The sequence below is a fragment of the Pseudopipra pipra genome, chromosome 5 (genome assembly GCF_036250125.1).
Source record: "Pseudopipra pipra isolate bDixPip1 chromosome 5, bDixPip1.hap1, whole genome shotgun sequence".
Taxonomy (NCBI): Eukaryota; Metazoa; Chordata; class Aves; order Passeriformes; family Pipridae; genus Pseudopipra; species Pseudopipra pipra.
In genome coordinates this window covers 7,562,905-7,575,300 of record NC_087553.1, presented here as the reverse complement: position 1 = coordinate 7,575,300, position 12,396 = coordinate 7,562,905, and positions in this window count along the sequence as shown.

Genomic DNA, 12,396 nt, shown 5'->3' with positions numbered 1-12,396 from the left:
TGGTGCAACATGAGGCCATTTCCTCTTGTTACCTGGGAGCAGAGCCCGACCCCCACCTAGCCACAGCCTCCTGTCAGGCAGCTGTAGAGAGGAATAAGATCCCTTCTGAGTCTCCTTTTCCCCAGACTAAACACCCCCAGCTCCCTCAGCTGCTCCTCATCACACCTGTGCTCCAGACCCTTCCCCGGCTCTGTTGCCCTTCTCTGGACCTGCTCCAGCCCCTCAATGTCCTTCCTGAACTGAGGGGCCCAGAACTGGACACAGGATTTGAGGTGTGGCCTCACCAGTGCCCAGCACAGAGGGACAATCCCTGCCCTGGTCCTGCTGCCACACTATTGCTGATCCAAGCCAGGTGCCATTGGCCTCTTGCCCCCCTGGGCACACCTGGGCTCACGTCCAGCTGCTGTCACCAGCACCCCCAGGGCCTTTTCTGATGGGCACTTTCCAGTCCCTCTACCCCAGCCTGGAGCTGCAGGGGGTTGTTGTGACCCACATGTAGGAGCACCGCTTGGCCTTGTTGAACCTCATCCCACTGGCCTTGGCCCATGGATCCAGCCTGTCCAGATCCCTCTGCAGAGCCTTCCTGCCCTCCAGCAGATCAACACTCCCACACAACTTGGTATCACCTGCAAACTGACTGTGGGTGCACATGATGCCCTCATCCAGATCATGAATAAAGATATTAAACAGGACTGGCCTCAATACTGAGCCCTGGAGAACACCACTGACTGGTCACCAGATGGATGTAACTCCATCCACCACCAACTCTGGGCCTGACCATCCAGCCAGTGTTTTACCCAACAAAGAGTGCACCCATCCCAGCCATGGGCAGCCAGTTTCTCCAGGAGAATGCTCTGAGACACAGTGTCAAAGTCTTTAGGAGGAAGAGCTCCCTGCAAGCATGAGGTGAATTGTTTAAGTTCGCATGGAGAAGATTTAGGAAAACACGCTCTTCCTTAGAGTTTTGTGGATCTCCAGTAACCTGTTGACCACGTGTCAGCCTGCAATGACCTGTCCAATGCCATTGTTTGAGGTCTGGTAACAGAGCAGTGCATCTTCACAGCAGCCCCCAGATCCTTTACTTCATGAGGATGCTGGGGCTGGACTGTGATTCAGGCTGTGGATCTTGTGTTTTGACTTCCTGAAGATTCACAGCCTGCTGTGAGAAAGGGTCAGAGGAGCTGTGACTGACCTGATTTCTGTGAGAGAGCTCACCTTGACAGACTTTCAGCAGTAGTGAGGTTGAAGGCATTTTGAAGGTTATCTTCATTAAAAAAGGACTGGCAACTTACACTGGAAAAAAAAAAAAAACAAACCCAAATGTGTGATTAGCAACTTCTTTCTTGACGTGACCGATGGCTGAGTGATTGCAATACAATTACAATTACAATCTCAGCTGGTGTAGAACAACACAGTTTGATCCACTGAAGTCAATAGACTATGACAGTTCATATGAGCCAAGAGTCCAGACTAAACTACTGTGTCCATGCATCCAGTTTGCAAGATCTTCCTTCCCTGCATTTGTCCCCAAGTTCTTTATCCCAGAAGATCAGGATTTCTCTCTGACCTGTATATGAAGCCCTTCTAGTTCCTGACCTTGCCTTTAGATGAGGTACCATGGAAAAGGGATGTGGCTTTTTTAGGGAAGCAATAACTGAACTAGAGGAAAATTCAGCCAGATTGGCTCTGAAAGCCCACGATGTGTTCACCATTGTAGAATGACCATCATGTGCTTACATGGCAGTAGGATCCCAAGGATACACAAGGTGTGTATTCACAGAATCATGGCTTGGGTTGGAAGGGATCTTAAAGATCAACTCGTTCTTGCCATAGACAAGGACACCTTCTACTTGACCAGGTTGCTCAGAGCCCCGTCCAACTTGGTCATTGACACTTTCAGAGATGGGGCAGCCACAGTTTCTCTGGAAAACCTGTGCCAGGGCCTCACCTCCCTCACAGAGAAGAATTTCTTCCTAATATCCAATCTAAACCTGCTCCCTGTTAGTGTGAAGCCATTGCCCCTTGTCCTGTCACTCCAGGCCCTTGGAAATAGTCTCTCCCCATCTTTCTTGTGGGCTCCCTTCAGGTCCTGGAAGGCATTGGAAGAAGGTAGGTCTGCATTTTGCCATCCTCATTGTCACCAGTGAATTCAACTGAGAGAGGCCTGACTGTCACAGCCATGGATTAGGCAATAAAATGACACAAGGATTTCCAATGCCCTTGACCAGTTCTGAATGAACAACTCTTCTGCAGCCATGGGGCAATGGAGGCTCCTGGATACTCCTAACACAGGAACACCAAATGGAAGTGGAAGGTACTCTGCCTTACTTTTGCCCTGACCCTGCTGCCCCTTTCTGAGTGACTAAAGAACCTGGCAGGACACAGGGTAACCAAATCAATAAATATTTGCAGGGTTAGCTCTTTACTTTCTCCAGGTATCATTATTGGAATTTACACTTTCCATCTGAATCTATTTCATCGGTATTTGCACAGATGGTGTTTGGTGTGGTCAGAGATGATGTAGGATCCAGGGAGAAGGGGGTGTATTTCAGGGAGTGCATGTTCCTTATTGAGGGCTCTTCTGATTAGAAGTGACCTGCAAAGCAAACTGAGCATCCTTTGCTTTGCTCCAGGTTTAAATCAAAGAGCTGACCAAAATATGCTAAAATTTAGATGCATTTTCCTTTCAGTCGGATTATCCTTTGAAACTGTGAGCAAACCCTGCCTGACAACACAAAAGAATTTTCCCATGGATCAGCTAAAGCTGACTCACATGAAAGACTTGCCCAAAGTGGTCATGCCCTCTGAGCAAATACCACAGGCATGAGGATCTCTGCTCTTGGCCTAACAGCACTGTTAGGATTCCAGAGACCCAGCCTAGGAAGGCAGATTTTATTGGAGGAGGGGAGGTTGCCTACCTGTGACCCAGCCAATCTGCTCTGCTATTTATCCATGTTACCAGCTTCCATGGGAGGCAAACATTTTGCTCTGTCACTGCACGTTAGGACAAACTTCCTGCTTGGCCCCTGAAGTGCACCACCTAATAGCACTGGCTGTTTGCTTAAGCAGGTAAAACATACACCAAAAGTCACTGCTGTGACTCAGAGAAAGAAAGAAAGAAAACCATCTGATCATGAAAGCTTTCAGCAGCAGGTTTTAGCGCCGGAGTGAAAACCTAACGGAAGCTGTGCACCCTTCTAAGATAAATATTTCCTCTGCTGGAATTGCTGAGTATATCACAGCCCAACAACTAGGAAGGCTTGCTTACTCATTCCTGCCACGTGTTTCTGAAGTGGCTTTCTGCTCTTCTAATGTTACCAGGGAGTGCATCCTCTGGCTGCCCTGGCTTGTTAGAAAGGCGAGCACATACTGAGCTAACTGTCAGAATAACCCACAAAGCATCGACGCAAATAGATGTGCAATTTTGCACCACTCAGAGAGACACAGAGGGAGTTAAAGCTTCCGGCCATTGTGTGGCTGAAATGTTAAAACTAAAAGTATTTTGAACTAACCTTTGCATCCTCTCCTTGAACTTTTTGTTTACTCTTTGCACTTTTGCTTGACAACATCACTTGCCGCCTCCAACTGGTTTCTGCTTTGTTTCTAATGCTCCTGTGAAAGAGTTTTATCATAAACCTCACAGCATTTCAAGAAGATATTTTGTTAATTGGGTATCTGTCCCTCATTTTCCATTTTCTTATCTCTGGTTGCTCTTAAAGTGTATTTGGGCCTAAGTTATTTGTCATTTTCCCTTTGTATATTATTTGCTCCAATTCTGTGTTTGTATTTGGGCTTTCAGTAAGATTGCACATGATCTGTGACAAGATAGAGCCAAAGACTCTTCCAGCATTACTAAAATATGTGGCAACAGGGCAACAAACTCAAAATTGCATCGCAGCTTCTTTTAAATAGGAGATGTCCAGTGGGTTTCACTCAGTTGTGTTTAAAAGTCAATAGTACACTTGGTGGTAGTCCCTGTGTTATTTGTTTTAAATTATGTTCAATTTCATACTGTCTCCACATTCTCTGTTTCCAATATCCAGCAGATTTTTGTATTGACAAATGTGTGGCATTTACAGGAAGCTGTTGTGGAGAAAACCTGTGGTTCTTCTGTATGGGCTGAGCATAGTTGTGGCTTCTGACCCTGGGGAGAGCTGTTTGAGTTCAGGATTATCCTATTAGATGGATGTTTCTAATAAAAGTACCAGCAGCCAGAGAGCTTATCTGTATCACCACCGTGCAGTTTCAGAGCTAACATCCCCCTCAGTATGAAGGGGGTGAGTCCTGAGTGTCATTATTTGTTTTGAATGTGCCATGGGCTCAGGTTGTAGCTGAGCTTCCACAGTGGCTGCAGCTGATCCAAACCAGGGCTGCTTTGCCCCTTCTCACTCTCTTCCTGTAATCCACAAGGCAAGCTAGTCCATCCTGCTAAGTCTGCAAATGTCTTCTAAAAAGTAATGGAATAGTTTTCTTTCAGCTTAGCAAGTTGGAATGGTTAGGTGTGGGATCAGCATCAGTGCTGGTGCAAAGAAAAGAACAAAAACACATATCTATGGGCAGGAATGAGCCAGGACACAGAGAAGCTCTTAAATTAGGTTCAGGGACAGGATGGGATGTGACTTTTAAGGGGAGCTGCGCAGTCAGGTGCTGCCTCTGCTCAGCTTGCACCGAAAGTAGCTGTCGAGTGGCTGCTGTGTGAGTCACTGCAAGTGATTTATCTGACTGGAAACCCACCAGGCAACAGCAAATAAGAGAGTTCCTTCCCACCAGAGAACCAAAATGACTTTTTACATAGACTTTTTACATTAAACACGAGTGGGAGAAATGGGAGTAGATGGGCTAGGGGGAATGTACAGCAGCTTACTCTCAATCTGTCTCGGCTAAAGGAGGTGTCTGTATGCTAAAGGCAGAGGTCTCTGGGATACTGAGCAGGGACTGCCCATCTCTCTGGCTCTCTGAGCTGCTGGGATGTTCTGGGGCCCAGCTGGGTGGCTTTTTGTTGAGTTAGTCACCATGGCTCACAGAGGTGGAAGAGGGAAGTGCTGGAGCACAAGGGGTTGGTCGATGTGGGGAGAGGGGGAGGAATGAGATGTGACAGCAACTACCTTCCCCTATATAGTGCCTTGAGGTGCTGTAGGTCTGAGAATTCTTAACTAAAAGTAAGTATTTTAACAGCATTTTTGAATTAAGTTGGTTTAGTTTTCTATGAATACATGAATAAATGATCACTTCTGTTAGAGGTGCTCTTCTCCGGGTACCTCATTTCAATCTTTTACTGGCAGAATTGGTGGGGTGACCTGCAGCACAAGGGTTGAATGGGCTGGGTGAGAAAAGATTAGGGTCAAACTGCCTCATGTTGGTTTTTCTAACTGGAAAACATTCATGCAACAGCAGACCACAGGGACCACAGCTCTGCCTCTAATCACTTGCCCATCACAACAAGGCCATCTTTATCTGCCCATCACAAGACCATCTTTCCACCACTATTAATACTAGGTGTGTGCATCCCCTGCTCACTAGCCCTCCTTGAGAGATGGAAATTAGGCATGGATGTCTAGTGCCTTTCCTACCAAAGGAGACAGAGTATCTGATGTGCCAACGTCATTGCTCCCCAGGCCTGCCCTGGTCAAGCACAAAGCCTGTTCCTGGAATGCTTAACTATCAGGTTTTCTTGCCAAAAATGCATTGGCAGACTGAATTTTGTATAAGGTCACAGCTTCATGCCTCATTTCTTTTGGAGTTTTTGATCCAACGCCAGGAGCCCCAGAGCTGATTTGTTGCATCACTGAAAAACAGCCTGAGCACCAGAATGTTTTTAAAATCAAGGCCAAAGTTCAAGGCTTTGGTCACCATCAAACTTATGAGATCAGCAAAATCTACATAAAGACCACTATATAGTACACTTCTTTTTGGGTCTCCATAGATCTTAAATATTTTTTTTTTTTTATTTTAAGGCATGAGTACATGTTCTGTGCCTTTTATTTTCTAACACAGAAGCCAAGAATGTTGCATCTTGTTGTGTTGACTGTCTTGCCCTTTGCTTTCTGGCAGATTGACTGGAAAAGACCAATCACAGAAGAATTCTTCAGGAAGGTGGATGGCACCTGGAATGTCTCACCCAGACCGCTGTCCTGGTGTGCAGGAAGAAGAAGGATACTAAAGAGGTGAGTATGAGATGATGGTCTCTTTTGCTAGACATCCTGATACCACTGGTGAAACAGGAAAGCTTTCTAATCACCTTTTCTTATATCCTAGGGTAGACACTGGATAAAAAGTTTTTTGTGGCTTTTCCCATGGAAAGGCATGCTTCCCCATATGGTGGCAAATGTGTGAACTTGTGGCCAGGCTCACCCTAGTTCTTCTCCAGCCTTTGGTACACCTTTTTTTCAGTGGTGCTTTCAGTTGGGTTTGAACTGAAAGAGGGGAAATTTAGGTTAAATATACTGAATAAATTCTTTCCTGTGAGTGTGATGAGGCCCTGGCACAGGTTGCCACAGAGAAGCTGTGGCTGCCCCATCCCTGGAAGTGTCCAAGCCCAGGTTGGATGGGGCTCTGAGCAACCTGGGATACTTAAAGGTGTCCCTACTCATAGCAGAGGTGTTGGGATGAGATAGTCTTTAAGGTCCCTTCCAACCCAAACCATTCTATGATTTTATCACTGGATCCATGATAAGGGAGACCAAGAACCAACATGTGTTCACTGAAATGGACAATGGACGAGGGGACTTGTTGGCAAACATGCTCCAAAAAAGCAATTTCTTTCTTCCTCTTATCTGTTTTTCTGCAAAGATCCTGCTCCTATGTCAGGAAAGTATTTTCTTTTATGTCCCTGTTTTTCATGGGTCCTGAAGAAGTTACTGATGGGAGCTGGCCAGATAGCGAAACTACACTGGAACAGAACCGGGCAGACTTTGAATAAGTGAGTACTGTTTGTTGGAAACTACTGGAAACACCCACCTCCCCTTCCTTTGGGCTGAAACCCTTTGCCATGCTCAAACAGGGCTGTGGTAGCTACCCTTGCTGGTGGACACATCCTTCTGGAGCCTGAGGGTGGCTGGCAGCTCTGGCCAAGGCAGTGAGCGCCCTGCTGCCCTCACTCTGCACCTCCCCATTGCCTCCTCTTTTTTTCCCCTTGTTGTGATTTATTGGGTTAAGTTCTGTGGCTGCTTCGTGGCTGAGTGTAGGTAAGGTATGTAAATTGCTTTTTAACAGCTCATATGCACCCACATATACTTAAAAGAAAAAAGAAAGGCAAAATAATACGGTCAGCACTGAATTATAAGAGACCAAGAATGCATCCAGAGCTGAGAACCAGTGGCTGGATGGCCAAGTCCTGCATCCTGCCAAGGCTCTCTTCAGAATAAACTGAGTGGACAGCAAGTTTCATTGCTTCAAATTGGGATTTTAAAGGAGGGGACTGCCTCTGTGCTGAAGTACTTACTTTGTGATCTGAACTTCTCCAAAACAAAGGTATTTAATTTTTATAGAAATTTCAAATCCAAAAGTACAGTGTTTCAACCTCTAGTGACATCTTACTCCTTGTCCTGATTTGGTCCATTTTAAATGGACCAATTTAAATGGACAAGGACAAGGACCACAGCAGGAGCAATTATAGCTCCTGCTGTAATTAGCTGTGTAGCTTCTCCATTTCTCTTCTCAAAGCACCAGAAAGAACAGTTTTTAAGCATTGTCTGCACTTTATTGGCCTTACAGTGCTTGATATGAGGATACTTACTCTCCAATCTGCGCTTGGACTTGTTTCAAGGACAGTCTGGACCACCCAATCTAGGTGCAGGTTTGGAGTAAAACTGGATTTTCACAACTTGACTCTGCAGGAGAAGTTTTCTTCTCCTTTCCCAGGGGAAAAAATTTCATTCTTCTGTGTCACCAAGTAATCTGCTCTGTTAAGCCAATACTGAGGTCTGTCTGAACTAAACCAGAATGTTACAGAAAGAGTCTGTTTATGCATGAGGTGGTGGGATCCGTCCTTCTTTCATAATCACTGAGGCCACAGACATACTGTAGCAGGTTTTCCAGCATGAATACATGCTAAGCAAAGTATTTCCATATCTCAGGCCTGCATAGCCTCAGATCTCCACACACGGAGCCCTCCTGTCATTTCCCATCTGTCAGTCCCAGTTCCAACACCTTTCCTGAGCCTGCTGGGGGGTGAGCCCTTGTGGAGTCACGGGCCTCCAATGGCATGGTTTAAAAGCCTTGTTACAGGCAAGGACTTTGTGAGGGCCTGCTTGGGACAGCTTGGTTGTCCCTTCCTTTTTCCTACTATGCACCCTTCACTCCCCCTTGCCCCATCCCAAATATCTTCTCCAAGACAGCAAACGCAAGGCTTCTGCTTGAGAGACATGGTGTCATTCACATCTTTGACGTAACAGGGAGACCTCACTGCAGTTACAACTTCCTCGAGAGGGGAAGAGGAGGGGCAGGCACTGATCTCTTCTCTGTGGGGATCAGGGACAGGACCCCAGGGAATGGCCTGAAGTTGTGTCAGGGTAGGGTTAGGTTGGATATCAGGAAAATGTTCTTCCCTCAGAGAGTGGTTGGGCACTGAACAGGCTCCCCAGGGCAGTGGGCACAGCACCAAGGCTGACAGAGCTCCAGAAGCATTTGGACAACGCTCTCAGGCACAGGGTGGGATTCCTGGGTATGGTCCTGTGAAGAGCCAGGAGCTGGACTGGACCTGTGGGACCTTTCCAACTCAGCGTATTTTGTGATTCTGTAACTCTGAGGGACAGATCTATTAGAGGAAGTCCAGAGGAGGCCACCATGGTGATCAGAGGGATGGAGCAGCTCTGCTGTGAGGAAAGGCTGAGAGAGCTGGGATTGTTCAGCCTGGAGAAGAGAAGGCTTTGGGGGGATCTAATTGTGCCTTTCCAATGCCTGAAGAGAGCCCACAAGAAAGATGGAGAGAGACTATTTCCAAGGGCCTGGAGTGACAGGGCAAGGGGGAATGGCTTCCAACTGACGAACAGCAGGTTTAGATTGGATATTAGGAAGAAATTCTTCCCTGAGAAGGTGGGGAGGTCCTAGCACAGGTTGCCCAGAGAAGCTGTGGCTGCCCCATCCCTGGAAGTGTTCCAGGCCAGATTGGATGGGGCTTTGAGCAACCTGGGCTAGTGGAAGGTGTCCCCCTGCCCATGGCAGGGGGTTGGAACAAGATGATATTTAAGGTCCCTTCCAACCCAGGCCATTCTATGATTCTACAATATCTACATCCTTCTGGAAAGCTAATGGGGTTAAATTTACCCTTGTTCTCATAGCTTTACTTATGGGCTTTTCCACACCTTGTGGCGCTTGATTGAGAATGAAAGTTCCATGTAGTTCTGAGTGCATCCTCCAACACGTCTGTGAAGGCCCCAGGGCTTTTGTATGGTCGCTAAGACATCACAAACAAACATGGTTGGTGTGCCCCGTCTTAACATTCAGACTGTGAGCTGCACAAGGCCACCAATCTCCCCAAAGGTCTTCTGGTAAAGGAATGTAAAGTAAAAAGCAAACAAATATGGATAATCATGCTGCTGGCTAAGATGTGTTACCAAAAATTACTGATGACAAACCTCAGAATTGGGTGATTCATCCAGGCACCCAAGAAGCACTTACAAGAAACCACATGACTAATTATGCTGGAGGTCAGGGACAGTTCTGTGCAGTCGACACACGTAATTATACACTTTACAAAAACCAACCCTTGTCCTCAAGGTAAATAATGTGCTGTTATTGAGAGAAGGCTATGAACTGCCTGAAAGTCCCCCTTCTTGGGCTCCTTCTCTTGGTCGTGTATTCTCTGCATTGCACCTGGCACAACAGCTGCCCAGGCAACAAAAAAACCTAAATAGCGCAGACCAAAATGTGGCAGATCAGAATTGCCCCCTGCCAATGCCGATTTTTGTGTGGTGGCATTTCACGTGGGGGATTTCAACTGTGTTACACACAAAAAGGCAAGACCTGACCCTGTCTTCCCAGATGAAATTTAGTGATACAACCTGGATTAGTGGGGTGGAAATCCAAGCAAAGAGGCTGATGAGCCTCCACAGAGTTGTAAGTGATGAGAGGTGAAATGCTAGGACCCCATCCCTCCTGCTGAGGCAGTGCTTCTGTCAGCTAAAATTGGGCTTTGAAAGTGCTGAGATGTTCTCACTTTAGTGGGTAATAAATCAGGTCTAAATTTGAATATATTTGATGACACTATAAGCTGTACAAAGCCATAAGCTAATTATTACAGGAAACTCCTCTTTTGGTTATTTCAGCGAAATTTCAGTGCCTCTGTGCATTTGAAGAGCTGGAACAAAACAACTGGGTTTTGACTTTCACAATTTACCGAATGTGGCATTGATGGTGAACTGTATGGTGATGTCAGGACAGAGCTATATTTGTTTGAGGAACCTTCAGGCTCAAATTCCAGCTTTGTGAGTGCTCGGAGAGAGGAAATAGGGAAGTTCAGAGGAAAACAAATGTTTCCTGAACTTTGAGTTTCTTTGCTTTTATATACTACCAGATTTTTCTGTGATGTGACCAGCTGTCCTTTATAAACTTTGCTTTATCTCTGTGGCATTTTGTGTCTAGAAAATTATTAAGCTGTCATATTTGAGGACTGCAAAGAACAAAGGGCCGACAGAGTTTCTTCTACCTGTCGAGTTACTCAGTTGCAGCTGAGTCCCTTTGCAGACATGCGTTTCCACTGATGTACATATGCACCATGGGCTGGTGCTCCTCCTGCTATGGGAGCTATAGATACAAAAAAAAAAGTATACATCTATATGTATAAAAAATATACCACCTGATGAGGAGGACTGTGGGGCTCAGCAAAGCTCCCTATTACTTATTAGCCAGCCAGTGGGTCTGGCCTGTCTGTCTCTGTCCTTGGCAATAAAACAAAGATGAAAGGTAGCCGCTGATGTGGAGGCAGACTTGAAAGTACAGTAGCTATCTCAGGCCCTCTCCTTATCAAAGGCTGGGACAGCAATAACTGTACTAGATGGAGCAACAAGGACGTGGAAGGCTGGGCTGTCAAACAGTTACACCTTGTGAGCAAACAGCAGTTTCACATCCCCGCGGGCACCCAAACACGGTTGGCAGCTGAAGGGAGGCTGCAGCAGATGGTGCCCAGCTGTAGTACCAGCCTCCTCCTCCTCTTCCATCACAGGCACCAGGGCAAGTGCCTCCCCAGCTGGGGAAACCTTGCTAGTAACTAGGTGGTGAAGGCTCCCAGGCAGAAGCCACCCCTCAGACCAGCAGAGGAAGCTCAGCTGTCACCGACCTGGCTCTGCCAGGCTGGGAAAGCACAGGCTTTCTCGGCTGAGAGTCCCACAGACCAGCCCCTACTCAGGCCAAAATCAAATGGCAGTGAGATCAGCCTTCTTCACAGGTGTTAAAAGAGTCATCTCAAATGCCGAGAGAAGGGTGGGACATGGGAAGAGTTTTTAGGGGCAGTGGATCATCCTTTAACAGGAGACCGCTAGAGTTTTAAACTTCAAGCTTCCTCAAGCACCATGTTGAAGCCAGAAGAGTTCTAGCTGATCCTAGTGGAGAATTGCACTCAGCCTTGCCTTGAATCAATAACTTGAGCAAAAAAGATAATGCCCCTCTCAAGAAAAAAACAAACTGAGATACTGAGTCAATCACGGCAGCTTTTGTTGGCTTCATTAAATGATTTTTTTTCAGCTCCCTAAATTTGTCCATTTGTGTCTCGAATGCACTAGGGCTTGATGTACCTGACAAATTGTCTTACACAATACAGTCAACAAATGTGGCTTCTGATCATGCTCTCTATCATGAAATTCCTAAGTGAAGGTCAGAAAGACAATTTTTTTTTTTTAGTAGGTAAGCCAACCAAATCTTTGGAGCTGGGAATGCAGTGTTAGTGCTGGAGTTCCTCTCTACAGATCAGTTTTTCAGTTAGAGGAAGAAAGCAGAAAAGAGCCACAAAGAAGATGCAGAAGACACAACATACACAGCAGTGGATATTGAACTGGAAAGAGTGGCATAAAAATATGTTTGTCTTGGGTCACAAGGACTTCATCAGGAGATGACACAAGATCCAATACTGTCTTAAATACCAAATTCCACGGCAAACTTACTTTTTCACTACAGAACAATTGTGAGGTGCTGGGTGAACCTATATAAGAAGGGCATGGAACTGTTGAAGCAAGTCCAGAGGAGCCCATGAAGTTGATAAGGGGACTGGAGCACCTCCCCTACGAAGCCAGGCTGAGAAAGTTGGGAATGTTCAGCCTGGAGAAGACGTGTTGTGTGGAGACCTCAGAGCACCTTCCAGTATCTGAAGGGGCTACAGGGAAGCCTGGGAGGAACTGTTCATCAGGAACTGTAGTGACAAGACAAGGGGGAATGGCTTCAAACTGAAAGAGTAGGTTTAGATTG